We start from the raw sequence: 12,441 nt of genomic DNA, 5'->3' as shown, positions 1-12,441 counted from the left end.
CGCGTGTATGGGGGGGGGGGCAGCTTTATTCTATTTAGTGGTCAAGAGCCCTCCGGACACAGAATAGCTGACTGCAAGCCATGCACATGCAGCCCGCGTGTGTGGGAGCCCTGATTGCCCTGATCTAAGCATTGCTTCATCTTAAGCGAGAAATAAAGAATGTACTCGAGGGAGCGTAGCACTTGTTTAGCGTTATCTCCAAATCTGGTATTTAGTTCTGCTCCAAAATATCTGGTCCAAAGAAGTCGCGTTTGATCAAATCATTGCCACTCGCATCGCCACAGCACTCGCAGACGCGTCCATATCTTCCATTTCATTTAGTAATAACTCTGGATATAAACGTGATGTCGAAGATGTCATCTGTATATCTTAATATCTATATATCTTAATAGCTATGAGTCCGTTGGCCCATACCTGGTTCCCTTGCCAGAGCCTGGGAAGTAGCGTTTGGTCAAATCATTCATTTTCAAGCGACCAAAGAACAAACAGGAGACAAGATCAGACACAAGTCGCTCTGTTGTTGTTTCGTGTTTGTTCTTTGGTCGCTTGTGGATTTACACCAACCAGCCCAATCTATATACTTCAGACATTTTGCAAAATCGTCGCCCAAGTAGCACTCACTGGCACCAATTTGTCAGTTTCCTCTATTTTAGCTCGTAATAACTCTTGATACCAATTTGATACTGACGGTATCATCATAAAATTACGTAGTCTGTGTATCGTCTGCGGACCGTAGCTGCTGTCCTTGCTGCACTCTTAGAATTCGCATTTAGTGAATTTGTCGTCCAGAAGGCTATCACAGGCGCCAACCTGCCAATTTCATCCGGCAATCTCCCGATATCGGGAAAGTCTCATGCTCGTTCCCACAGTTATACATCACGTCTTATTCTTGATCTTACGCGAATGCTCCCGCGGGCGTGTTATCGGTGTTGTTATCAGGTCGGGGCGCGAAAAGGGAATTGTTCGCCTCAGATATGTCCTCCTCTCCCTGCCCAGATCTGTTCCTCCTCACGTACTCACGCACCACCCTGTAAACTTAGCTTCCTTGCGTTGTCCTCTGCAATCAGGTCAAGCCGGTTTCAGACGGGGTGTCCCTGAATGCTGCTCTTGGCGAAACATTTGATGGATTTCACAATATCAAGAGGACCATTAGGATATACTACACCTTTATTTAGACTAACACTCTTCTTTTTTGGTCGAAATATGACTGCTTTAGTTTTACTACTATTAGTGCGTAATGCGCTTAAATTAACATTTTTTTTTTCCAAAACGACGATAAAAACCGGAAACACGGAACAGAAAAAAGACAACACGACACGTTCTCAGACACAGCAACCCATTTAATGACAACCTACACTCCCAATAACCTCCTAGTGGGTGGAAAGGGGGAAACAGACGGAACACTAACACAATTGCCTCATGACTTAATCTCTCTGCATTGAGCTAAGAATCGCCCAAACGGGTCATGCACCTTTTTCAATACAATGGTCTCTTGGAAAAGCGGGAAACAATTGTGACAATCTCTCAAGTGTTTGACCAATTCAGAATTTCCTGAAAGGCTGTCTGCATTCCTTTTATGCTCTAAGAGCCTATTGTTTAAGCATCTATCAGACTGTCCTACGTAGCAAAAACCACATGCAAAAGGAATATAATACACAACGCCTGCGCACTCAACAAAGGGGGTCTTGTGAGAAATACGGCAAACTGACTTATCAGAACTTATCAGAACTACGTAGGACAGTCTGGTAGATGCTTAAACATTATCTCTCAAGTGTTCGACCAATCCAGAATTTCCTCGAAGGCTATCTTCATTCCTTTTATGCTCTGAGAGTCTAATGTGTTTGCTGCGTGTTTTGCTGCAGCACCACCACCACCTGAACTACATTATCGAAAATCGTGACCGCTTTTTACAAGTCAGAAAATCCATTTGCTTCCTGTCAACACATCCTGCTGCGCTATAATCAGCAATAATCATAAGAACTCCTAATACAAAAACGGATTGAGGAATCTGTAACACAGATGCTTCAACGGCGAGAAATGCACGTCCGAGGAAAACGAGAGCGAAAACAGTCTCACCTATAACAAAATGGTCTGCTCGTAGTTGACCATCACGCATAAGGCACCAGCAGGGTGCCGCATATGGGCACCATGGGCGTACGCATATGAATTTGTAGCGCAGAGATAGCTTGGAGAATCAAAACTGTTAAGCAGCTTCCGCGTGCCTTGCCCACTACGTCATACGATATTGTCTCGTTATATGCATACATACACCTCGTGGAATATTGCATACATACACCTTCAGTGTGCACCTGAACTGAATGTGATTTGTTTTTATTGCCGTTCTGCTTTCACTAATGCTGTGCATTTTATTTTATATCCATATTGGAGGCCTTGTAGTTTGTTTGTACGGATAAACTTTGCGAGTCTATTCGGGTCATGAATGGGTTTGTTGATGTCTACAGTATTCTATGCATTTTCCCAACAAGTTATATTTATTGTCTACGCGAAACATTTTTTGTGGGATTTGCTACTTATCGCCGTTTTGTAGTTGACACCTTGACAACAGCCAGGGAGTGAAACTGGAACGAAACTGAAACCCGTTTGGAACCCAATTTTTTTCAAGTACCGTAACGGCAATTCACCGTCGGAAATTAGCCGAAACCGTAACCTGTTCCGATTCATATAAATCAGTTCAAGCGTGAACGCGAACAACTTTGAATGCGATATATTTGCATAGATATACAATTCAACAAGCGTTGTATATAGTATGTGCTTCTACTAAAGCTTTTCGTTTATTACGTGTGTAGACAACATACCATATTATGCGCTTGAACCAAAATATCGGATGACATACGCATCGTATGACATGTACTGCGTACATCGAGTTATGAACTGCATTATTGGGATCCTTTAAGACAGCAAGCGTTGCATGTTGTTTCCGCAAATATTAAAATGGAATTTACCGTAACCGTAATGGAACCAATAATCATTTCGGTTTATAAGAACTGAGGTTTATTATTTTTGCAGATGTGTTATTTTTATTTCATGTTGCGAATAAAATACATTGTCACTTTATTGGAATGAATTGTGGATACACACTACTTGCATGCCAAAGTACAAAGCATACTTACCAGAAAGTGCGTGAGGAAACGGGAAGCAGCAAAACCGACGGTGGATACGTATGTGCAATAACGTCCGACGCAAGCCTCAGCCTCAACGAGCTACGCATCCCTCTATCCACATGCTGGGAGTCTGCGCATGCACAGTAAGTGTCCGTCATCCGCAAGGGGCGCTGTATCGCAGGAAATACTGGCTCCATTGCAGCCAAGGGAAGCGTCACCCGCCAGGTATTAATACTGGCTATTATCAGTGTTCCTACAGTCGTCGTGGTGAGTCGTCGAAGGTGAGTGTTAAAATTTAACTTTTGCATTTTTAAGGCCTGTGAAGGCTTTAAGATATGTGGACGTTAACACATTCTCTTCAGCTTCTCTACCTTCAGATTAGATTCATCACTCTGTATACATGCCACATGCACAGGAATGCGCACATGTTTTCTCCAACCGTTTTAGACCTTTATTTTGATAATCGCATAAAAAATATTCGTGTAAGATCAGCCCCCTTTTCTTTTCTTTTTTTTTTTGGGGGGGGGGGGCACTTGCATAGCGCATCGTCGGCATCTACCAATTTATTACCCGTATAATTTATTTCGATCGTTATTTTCATTACACGTTTGAGACTGCTTTCCTTATTTCTGTTGAAGTTATTTGGATGCAAAGGTGCTGGTCCACAAGAGGCACAAGCGGAAATAACCACATTATGCGGCGCGAATAATCCAACACATTTTTAGAGAGAGCGATACGACACAGTATTCTTTCTGTAAATCTACTATATACATACTGAGATTTTAGAATATATCACACACTTTTCTCGCCGCTTGGGTGTGCACGGGACAAGACGTGTACGTGTGCACTGTGCTCCGGCAGTCTTGGTGCCCGGAGACATCAATTTTTACATTGCGCTGGTGCCTGTCGGCAAAAGTTTCACCTCAGCTGTGTCAACGTCACCGCATCCGATGCCGAATTCAGCAAGGTAAAAGCGTATGGAAGTGTCCAAACTGTACTCGTCGACATGGGCGGTCACCCTCCGCAAGGGCTAGGCGCGTCCTCGAAGACGTTTCGGCAACACGCCGGGCCGCGTTTCCCCAATGCCGTACCCGAAACCGAACGCGATTCTGCGCCCGACGCGTTAACGCGGGCACCGCACGCGAGCATGATGCTTTTTCCGGAAACTGGTTCGTGGACGCGGGTGACCCTTTCTTCGAGTTTTAAAGGTCAGCTCCGGAGGAAACTCACTGCCACAGATTACTACAAAAACTCGCAGGCACAAAGGTTGATGTCTACTGAATGTACTTCCAGAATAGTTTGGGCGAATACCCTGTATTTACTGCGAAATCTGTTTTTTGGTTTGCCGTCCGATCGTCCGCTTGAACAGCTGACGTCACGCTCAGCTTTCGCTTTGGCTCCTCTTGGCTTGTTTGCTGGCTCGCAGTTTCGCAATCGCCAGCAATCACAACTCGTCACTAGTCAGACTGAAAGCGAAATCGAGAGTCGCGTACGTACGGGCACCTTTCTCCGCGTCTTAATTTGATCATCTTTTTACTCCGGCTAGTCAGTACACACAACCTCATCTAAGTTGTCACTTTGTGAGAGATGCAGCGTGAGTGAATTGTGAGAATGCCGTGCTTCTCGCAGTACGAGCAGGTACGCTACTAAGAAAGATGTTTCGTGCCAGGTTCCCAGATGATATTGTGCGTGATTGAGTGGTACGAAACCAGTGATTGAGTGCTCTGAACTTATCAAGGCAACTGTCGTGTGTGCTCGAAGCATTTTGCATCAGAATGTTACGAGGTCGTTCACCTGACGGCCGATTTGGACTGTAAAAGTCGCTCGAAAGGGATGCGGCACCTGCCTCGTTCGTCGACAACAAAGAGGACAGGATAGCACCAAAGGACCGAAGTTTCGGGTAAGTGTCCGCACGAACTTGCAGTATGGCTTGCACACAATGTAAACATGTGAACGACAAATATGGGACTGCTAAACCCTATAATCCGCGGTTGTATGTAAAACTACGCAGTTTCTCAGAGAAACTGGTTGAGAAATTACATGAGTTTGGAGAAGTCCGAGCTTGGGCACAGGGAAGACAAAACAGTCACAGCAGCTGAAATCAGCAGCAACTTAGGAGTTCCTGTTTTTATTTTTATTATTTTTTATTTTATTTATTTTGAGGGTACCCATCAACGACCGTGGGGTCTAACGGATGGTGCACCAAGACACAGGGAACACAATACAAAGCATAAAACAACAAACAGCAAATAATGAAATGTTAAGGGTTAAACGGTATTTTCATGAAAAACAGGTTGGGATCGCAAGTTACGCAATGGTAGATGAACAGACACCGAAGATAACAAATCAGGGCAGTCAATGATGCCGTGCACAAGCTTGAGAAGGAAATGAGAGGCGCGATGTCCTTCGATGAGCTAAGGTGGGTAGGTTAAGTTTTTCAAGAATGTGGTCGTAGTTATAATACATAGTTTTACCAATGTATCGGTCGTGGTAAATAGCAATGAATCGTCTTTGGACTTTTTCAACATCAGATGTGAGAGATTTGTTCAAACAGTTCCATACAACAGAGGAAAACTCGATGAGAGGGAGAACCGTGGAAAAAAATAAGCGAAAGAAGCATAGGGGGTGCGAGAAGTTTTTTGTAAGTCTCGAGATGACACCTAGTTTAGAGAATGCAAGATTTGTGATATACGTAATGTGCGTTTGAAAAGAGAGATGACTATCAAAAGTGATGCCCAAATCTCTTATACAGTTAACACGATTAATGGTGGTTGACGCCATAGAGTAGGTAAAGTGGATGGGGGTAGTTTTCCGAGTGAAAGTGATTACATGAGATTTAAGAGCGTTGAGTTTCAACATGTTCCGTGTAAACCAAGACTGTACACGAGTGATGTCATTTTGTAAATCCAAACATTCGTCAGCATGATTAATACAACAAAACAACTTGAGGTCATCAGCGTATTGAAGAATGTTACTGTGTTGCACACAAGTGGAAAGGTCATTGACAAAAACATTAAACAGTAATGGCCCAAGGATAGAGCCTTGAGGAACACCGGAGGTCATCAAGTATGAACGGGATTGGGTACCTCTGTAAATAACAACGTTGTTCCGGTTACTTAACGACGGTGACGATGCCCACTTGAGTGCGGCCAACAACGGCAAGCTACCTCGACACCCCCCCCCCCCCCCCGGTTACTTAAATAAGAAGTGAACCAGTTGCATAAGTTTGATGAAAATCCATAGATGGATAATTTATCAACAAGTAATTGATGACTCACAGAATCGAACGCTTTCGATATATCGAGGTAAACAGAATCTACTTGCATGCTTTTACCAATATGATGCGCTAGAAAATTCATATATGTAACAAGATTGGTTTCGACAGAACTGCCAGGTAGGAAGCCATGTTGTGTAAATGTAAGAAAATGTTTACAGTAGAAAGATAGTCGCGAAAACATAACCTTTTCAAATACTTTCGAGAAACAGGGTAACAAGGATATGGGCCTGTAGTTTGAGACTTCAACTCGTGAACCACCTTTGTGTATAGGAACTATGAGAGATTTTTTCCAGACCTCAGGAAACTGAGCGCTTTGTAAGGAGCGGTTAAAAAGGGAAGTCAGCACAGGCACGAGGACATTGGCACAACCCTTGACAATGAAATTAGGGACATTATCTATGCCAGAGGACAAGGTTGATTTTAATGAAGACATGGCACGAGAAACCTCCTGTTCACCAATAACAATGTTCGAGAGGCTAAGATTAGAGGAGAGGCTTGAGCAGTGATTGTGGGGGTAGATATAGAGAAGACAGAAGAAAAGAAATCGGAAAACAAGTTCGCAACTGCCAAAGGCGCCGAGACAAAATCGTCATTGTGTTTCAGTATAATGTCGCCAGCACGAGAGGTTGTTCTATCCTTAACAAACCTCCAGAATTCCTTTGGGTTAGCAGATAGAGATGCTTGGACGAAGTCCTCGTGTGTTTTTCGGTCCCTTTTGTAGATAGTTTTGACGAGCTTACGTGTTTCTTTGAATTTTAGATACCAGTCGTCGCGTTTAGTCCGCACGTACTTTCCATGAAAGTGCAGCTTTTTCCTTAGTAGTCCTTTAACTTCATGGGAGAACCAGGGAGGATACTTAGGCGAGTGAAAATGTTTCTTTGGAACAAACTGTCCTATAGCGGACTGCACAACATTAGTAAAGAGCGCAGCAGCATTATCAACGTTAGCGCATTCTCCCAAGCAGCACAATGTAGTGAAAGTCGAGTGCAATAGGGGTGGACGGTATGTGTCTTATCAATGTTCGTTAGTTTTACGAGTGTGTTCAAGGCCTTCCACCTACCCGTCCACCCCTATTACACTCAACTTTCAGTACATTGTGCTGCTTGGGCTATCACAGGGCGCCAATCTGTAGAGCAGAGGCAATTGTATAGCGCAAGGTAGTCACCACGGGGATAATCGTACCGCGGAGAGACAAGACGTTGATTGGTATGTCGTGAAGATAAGGTAGTGACTGGAAAAGTAAGGTTGAAAGGTGGGTGAAACTTATCAGAGGGAACAAGCGGGACTTGGACACCCCGAAAGATATCGAGTGTGAAGTTAGATAACACCAGGTCCAGCGTGTTGTCAGCAGAATTTCTTAGTTGATTAAGCTGCAGGAGACCGTGGAAACTGATAAAATTAAAAAGGAAAGATGCCTTAGATCTCGTCAGACCAGAGGCGCGAGAGATATCAAGGAGCCCCCACTCGATGTTAGGAATGTTGAAATCACCGTACAGCTGAAACAGATGACTAAAAAGGTGGGGAACACTCCCTATTGTCTCCAAAAAGGAAGTGAAGTAGGGAAGGTCGCATTTAGGGTGGAATGTAACAGTTACCTATAATGAGGGGGGCGTTAGGACCAAGGGTTATTTCTACCCAGACGGCTTCATGTTGAGTTGCCAAGTCAAAACGTTGATGAGCAACAAGAGAAGAACGAACGGCAGTTACCACACCGCCACCAAAGCGAGCCCCAGAATTTTCGTAATCGCGGTCACATCGAAAAACAGTGTATTCGCAAGGGAAATATTCACTGCTGTGAAAGGAACTGTTGAGCCATGTCTCCGTTAGGCAGATCACGTCATACTCAAGTGAAATTACATTGGTTAAAAATTCAGCAGACTTTGTTCTAAGACCACGCACATTTTGGTAATAAATGGTAGGAGGGCACACCATTTTGAAATTAGGTGAGGCTACAGAGGCGGTATTTCAGGATCAGAGTTAGCCGATGCATCGGGAATCTTCCCCATGAACACGCGGTATAAACATCCTTCAGGCCACACGTTGGCACAGTTGGTATCTGTGAAACTTAGTACGTCTGTCACCACACAGAAAGATGCGTAAGAGTCATGTCGAGTGGCTAGCTTAACACAACGAAACGGTTTATCCCGAAGAACTTCTCTTACGACATGTGAGACGTCATCCTCAGTGGTGTCCGGGTGGAGCCTTGACACGAAGAGTGCACGGGTAGGGGCTGGCCGAGTAGCTTGTCGAAGAGCACACGAAGAAGCAGTCCCGGTGGAAGCGGGAAGACGTTGTTTTCGCCTATATCTGACGGTAGTAAAACCAGCATCTTCACTTTGTTCGTCGATAGTGTCTCTTGGAGGGTCGGTTGAAGACAAAGTAGTTGTCGACGAGGCCATGCCTTGATGGACCTGGTTTTGTGAAGGGCCGGGAGCAGCGGCGTTCTTCGCGACACGCGAAGAAGGCAAACTTTCGGTCGAAGGAACGGTGGGAAAACGAGCAGGAATCTTCTTAACAACCGAAGAATAATTTGCAGGGGAGTTCACAGATGTGGCATATGCATAGCGCAAGGAACCTAGCTTCTGGTTGAAATCGGTTCTCTGTTTTGAGACACTCTGTGTCTATCTGGACTTCTGTGTGATCACACTCCGCCTTTTCCCAACCATGGAACTACCTCATATCCTGCATACATGTTAGCATATCGTTGTTCCTCTTTAAAAGCCGGGCTGTGTCTGTGAGTGCTGTGTATTCAAGTTGTAATGTAAAGTTATTACGTGCCAGAAATTCCATTCTGTCCTTCTATACTCATGGAGTTGACTCCAGCAACTGAGGACCTTGACCAGCAAGGGATGACGATCACCATGCTCGTCACAGATTAACAGAAATAGGTGAAGTCATGAGAAAGACTCATCTACCTGTGAATCATCGTTTTGACACATGGCACATTGCAAGAGGGCCACATTTGCTTTGTAGCACACCGTCATAACACATATGTATGCTGTCCATTGGTTGACAACATATTTCCTATTAGAAGGGGTGTAGCTGGGGGCAAGCTATGATGTCAACATTGTTGATCACATTTAGTAGCTCTTAAATATGTAGATGCTTTGTTGCACTTTTCCTAACAATATTAGCCTTAACAGGTATAATTATAATTTCTGCTTCTCCTTGCTCAGGCCCCAGGAAAGAGGTACATACAGAAGCACTGGTGAAGCAACATCTGGTGCTACAATAATGGTGCCACAGTATCCTGAACATGTACATGTGTGCGCACATGGACAAGCAATGATAATGGCAACCTGTTTCCGGTAAAATGGCTCATGCTACTTTGGCATGGCATGGATATTTGGATCATAACGTTGCTTCCTATATTCATGAGCATCAAAGTCACCATGCAAGATGTGCACATCAAGACATTGGGAAGCTGCTTTGGCCCCACGAAGGTGATTTACAGTATTTCAAGCTAGCAGCGATTACTAAGCAATTGTCCTGCATTCCTCACTTGGAACATTCGAAGTGTTGTAGGGGATAGTGGGTGTGCTTCCCATTCTGAAAGACATCCCGCCATTGTGTGCACTAAAAGTTTCCTTGTGTCAGTGCTGTTACTCGGTCATGTATCTAAGTATGTCATGGTAAGTAGGTCATGTATAACTTCCACCTTATCGGTGTGCCACATATTAGTAGTATAGAGATAGACTGCATAATAGTGGTGCGGCATAAAAACCGAGTGGCATAAGAACCGTGCGCTATAACGACATCCTTTTTCTAATCCAAGATGGCCGATTCTAAGCCAACACAATCCAGTTCTAAGCCAACACAATCCACTTGTAATCCATCACAAGCCAAATCCAAAGCCATCTGATTGGTCGCCATTAGCTCCGCCCACTTCACGTTGATTGGCCCACGCTAAGCCCCACTGATCGTCGATTGGTTGACCGTAGCTCCTTTATGCTAATTAGTCGGCTCAGCTCCGCCCCCACTTCACACGCTGATTGGCTCATGCTAAGCCTACTGAGCATTGATTGGTTTACCGTAGCTCCACCCCTTTATGCTAATTACTTGGCTCCGCCCTCCCACTTCACGTTGATGGGCCACCGCGCTAAACCTACTGATCACGCGTTGATTGGTTCACCATAGCTCCGCCCCTTTTATGTTCATTACTTGACTCCGCCCCCTGCTTCACGCTGATTGGTGCACGCCCCGGCGCACTAATTAACCGGCTCCGCTGATTGGTCCATTCTAAGCCTACTGATTACTCTCCCAGCCCCCCCATCTGATTGGCCGCCGCCGCCATCGATTGGCCCGTTCCAGGTCCACTGATTGGGGCCCGCTGAACATAGCCTTCATTAGCGCCCGGCAGACGGCAGCGACCCCGCTGTGGCTTTATCTCGGATGTTCAAACTTACCCGGGCTAGCGGGTGGCCTAGCCTTCACCGGCGCCCGCCAGATGGTGCGCTCGGCGGCGGCTTCAGATGGTTCTAACCTATCTCAGATAGTTCTATGAGATCGAACAGACAGGGAAAAAAATACCTTTCAACGTTTATTGAGTACATGTTTGAGGAAAAGCATGGCAGTCTTGGAGAGGTTGATTTCTTTGATGCTGGGCGTGGTTCCACGGAAGTGACGGATCATGTAGACGTCTCCGGGACAGCGGCTGAGAAAAATTTCGTCCTCCGTGAGTTGACACTTCTTCACTGGATATCTTCGTAGCAGTCGCTCACGTCCAGCGAGTGAAGGCACGTACGCAACGATCCAGTAGCGTTCCTGTCCAGGTTAATGCCGGATCGCATAGGTACCACGTGCCACTCACTGATGGCCAAGATGTCGCCGGGGCATTCGTGCGTGTACGTGTGCTTATCCTTCTCGAGCTTGATGCTCGCCGTACAGTTGCCGGCGTCCAGCGCCAGCGCGCATGAGACGAGCCAGAAGAGAACGAGGTGCCACATCCTTCCAGTGACGCAGGTCAAATGATGCTACTCCTACTCATCCACTGCATTATCTGTGCGGCGGCGGGGGAGAGAATGCCGGGTGAAATCCCGCTATCTACGTCATCCACTCGAGCTTACCATATTCGCAGCTTCCGTACGGGTAGGAGTCTACGTCATTGTAGAGATATCGTTTGTCGTCGTACGCCATCAGACTTCTTTTCACATTTCTGATGGTGTACATGCACTGTTTCTTTCCCACTATTGACACCTGTTCGTGCGATACGCTAGCGTGCTTGAATAGGGTATCGCGGTACGTATCATGGAGGAGGTGTTTGCGCACAATGTTCCTTTTGACCCCTTTAGCTCTTGCAATCTGTTTTCCCCCGGCTAATTTGATGGAATACATTTTAGCTTTCAAGCATACTACTTCCTCAATGGGTACGCTACCCGTTTCACTTTTGAACGCGCCAAGTCTAACGCGATTCCTCTCGCTGTACAGTGGATGATCACGATCGAAGGAAGACAAGTCTAAATGGTCGTCGGCGATCGCACGTAACTGATCTTCGTAGTCCTTGCAGAATAGGCCGAGGATCAGAGAGTCCGTGTCAAAGTAGCAGGTAATCACCGGACAAGCGAGCTTACTCAACAGGGGGGGGGGAATATGTTTAATGCAAAGTAAGAAGGAAAGGTTAGCCACGGTGTGGGCTTGCTATTCCCTAATGCTTTCAAGCAAACAGAAGAAAACAGCTGGGGTACAGAAAATTATCAAAAAATACAGAAGTAACAGCTCCTTCACTAATCGTTGCGCATCAGAGAATGCCCAGGAGTTTAGATTCCCGAAGGAATCGTGTCAGCGCAGACGTGACTTCAGCGTTTCAGGGTTTCATAGTAGAACGAGTACATGGTTAACTTACTCAGTTCTAAAATCGTGAAGCCAATCTGCAGGGGGAAATCACATCGCACTTTTCTCTTGCGCATTTCGTACATGACACAATCGGGGGATAAAATTTCCATTCGCGTGCATTCCACCTGACTCCCGAGGCGACTCGCCGTCTCCTCATCGAAGGCTACTCGAATGTCCCGCATATTAAATTGATTTAGCAACGTACGCCCG

General features: G+C 45.5%; 1 protein-coding gene across 1 annotated transcript in view; it reads left to right on the top strand.

The window, feature by feature from the left end:
* Positions 1 to 3,317: 3,317 nt before the first annotated feature.
* The window catches only part of LOC135397770 (uncharacterized), a 130,733-nt gene continuing 121,609 nt past the window's right edge, over positions 3,318 to 12,441 (top strand). The window contains exon 1 of the mRNA XM_064629350.1: positions 3,318 to 3,403. The gene's annotated coding sequence lies outside the window, so the exon portion shown is untranslated. The remainder of the gene's footprint in view (positions 3,404 to 12,441) is intronic.

This window comes from Ornithodoros turicata, chromosome 6 (assembly GCF_037126465.1).
Source record: "Ornithodoros turicata isolate Travis chromosome 6, ASM3712646v1, whole genome shotgun sequence".
NCBI classification, from domain to species: Eukaryota; Metazoa; Arthropoda; class Arachnida; order Ixodida; family Argasidae; genus Ornithodoros; species Ornithodoros turicata.
The sequence above is the reverse complement of the archived record's forward strand: the minus strand, read 5'-3'. Positions and strand labels throughout refer to the sequence as shown.